Raw genomic sequence first — 2,276 nt, 5'->3', positions numbered from 1 at the left:
TATATATATATATATATATATTCCACAGAATGCTTGAAGCTCACTTTCTTCCTACACCTTGATCCTTGGATCTAACATTTATTTTTCTCACTCCATCTCTCTCTACCCCTCTCCCTCTCTATATATATATATAGTGTTTGTGTATATGCGTGTGACAGAGAGTGAGAGAGAGAGAGATAGGTAAAGTAGAAAGGAAGTTTTGAGGCAAGATCGCTTCTTCTTAATATTATAGTTAAATAAGTAGTTTTCGAAAGATCCACGCTGCTATATTACAATTAAAATTAATAGGAACTGCAGTAGGTCTCTAAAACAATATACAACTGAATTAACAGATCATATCCGTGAAGGAAATCTTTTATATCTCTAGTAGCACCGTCTTCCAAAAATTATGTATATGTTATGTGTTTACTATAAATATTATAATACAGAAAAATTGCTGTTAAATCATCCGGATGTAAAGAAACATTAATATTTATGTATAGTGAAATTACACTAATATGTCTCATTCTATAGTGCTTAAAATTTAGCATAACTTGCTTCACGAGAGATTCAGATTTAAATGATGGCAGTTCCAATTTGTTATTCAAGAATATTTTGAGTAGGTGTCATTTAAGGAAGTTTTAAGTCACCGAGATGATTTATAAGAATTCTTTACAGAATTTATTCATATGAGAAGATAAATGAAATAAATTTCTGTATTTATTCCTGGAAATTGGAGAGACGGAACGGTTTTCAGAATTATTATACACAGCCATGTGAATCATTTAATAATTTCAAGATCTCTCTATTTATAAAGAACAGAATGATGTCAGACAATTGATACGATATCGATTCCATTGTTGTTTTCTTGCATTAATTTAATGAGTCTATAGACACTTGTAAAAACACAAAGTTCTGAATCGCGTCGGTTAATATTATTTTAGTACAATGCGCATTGAAAATCACATGAGCAGTTATGACAGGGAAAGCTGATTAGCTTATTTTATCTAAGCTGGAAGGCAGGATTTCTGCGTTCATATTTGAACTTTTTCGCGTCTCTATAATATTATTTGCTGTTTGTCGTTCCCGAACTTGATGAGAATATAACAATAACATAACCGACACAAAAAATATCGTCTGAGACTTCTTTGTCAATGTACCTGAAGAGACCCAGAATGATGGGTCGAAACATAAGTTGTACATAAATATTTCGTGTGCGTTTGTTTGTGTAAATTAATAAACATAGATTGCGAAGGTACATACGTTCATACATTCGTAAATAAATCATCTAGTCATCCGTTAGCTACGACTATTTCAAAAAGCATCTTCCACATTAAAATCCGAATCGATATTTCCTTTCATAAAGGCAAAAATAGTTCCAAGACCATACATGACAGAAAACTCATATAAACATCTTTATATATGGCATCTATATATCATTAAAATGCCACAAGAAAATATTTTACTATTTCTTAAGGAAAACGTTTAAATATCATTTGCATGAGCCAAACACGCGTTAAATAATATCATATCACGAAATTTCCTATTACATGCAAGAAGATATTGCATTAACTGACCTTGATTTTAATGCGAATATCCAGAATGAAATTTTCAATAATCCTATTAGGCCTCATTATTGGTGAGTACCGTCTATATCTGTGTCGTCTTTCACATAAACATACCCAATTATACACCAAAGACCGAATTTTGGACGGGAAAGTCAACATGGTGCTTTGTGCATGTTATTGAAATGTTTATTTAAAATGATTGTTTATTTCATGTATTCACCAGATGAAAAGTTATTTTATTTATTTATTTATTATTACTATTTTTTTAATTATTACACATAGTTTCCGTTGTTTTTTCAAGCCATGTCTTCTAATATTTATTTACAAAATTACGGTACACAGCTCATCAAACACAAAATACTTAGCTTCCAAACCTTGTTTTCTGATCAAACTTTAAAACTCTGCACACACACACACACACACACACACACACACACACACGCACACACACACACACACAAACACAAGCACTCTCTTTCGCTCTCACTCTTTCTTACTGTATCTCTCTCTCAACTGCACATTTTTTCCTACCTTTCTTCCCTCTACACAGATGTTGTTACGGAAAGACAGACGGAGGCTAGCTTCTCTTTATTGATATGAGATTATGTATTTGCAGGAGCCGATGCGGAACATAATTGCTTCGCAAAAGCAAAATCATATTGCGATGTTGGCCTCAGAGCTTACCCAGTATTTAATCCAGATGTCTTACTCTGCAAGTATGTATGTATG

General features: G+C 32.4%; 1 protein-coding gene and 1 long non-coding RNA gene across 3 annotated transcripts in view; one reads left to right on the top strand and one right to left on the bottom strand.

Moving 5' to 3' along the window:
• LOC128249884 (uncharacterized) overlaps nt 1-1,406 on the bottom strand; it is a 2,578-nt gene extending 1,172 nt beyond the window's left edge. The window contains exon 1 of the long non-coding RNA XR_008266016.1: nt 1,243-1,406. This is a non-coding gene — a long non-coding RNA (uncharacterized LOC128249884). The remainder of the gene's footprint in view (nt 1-1,242) is intronic.
• LOC128249883 (uncharacterized) overlaps nt 1-2,276 on the top strand; it is a 14,439-nt gene that overhangs the window by 3,513 nt on the left and 8,650 nt on the right. Inside the window, exons 1-2 of one of the 2 annotated variants that reach the window (XR_008266015.1) lie at nt 1,355-1,618; nt 2,164-2,263. The gene's annotated coding sequence lies outside the window, so the exon portion shown is untranslated. Of the gene's footprint in view, nt 1-1,354; nt 1,619-2,163; nt 2,264-2,276 lie in introns of those variants that run through there. The other variant, XR_008266014.1, reaches the window with a different exon arrangement.

Source organism: Octopus bimaculoides, chromosome 18, assembly GCF_001194135.2.
Source record: "Octopus bimaculoides isolate UCB-OBI-ISO-001 chromosome 18, ASM119413v2, whole genome shotgun sequence".
In the NCBI taxonomy this organism is placed as follows: domain Eukaryota; kingdom Metazoa; phylum Mollusca; class Cephalopoda; order Octopoda; family Octopodidae; genus Octopus; species Octopus bimaculoides.
Note: the sequence above shows the minus strand (reverse complement) of the source record. Positions and strands in the feature narration are given on the sequence as shown.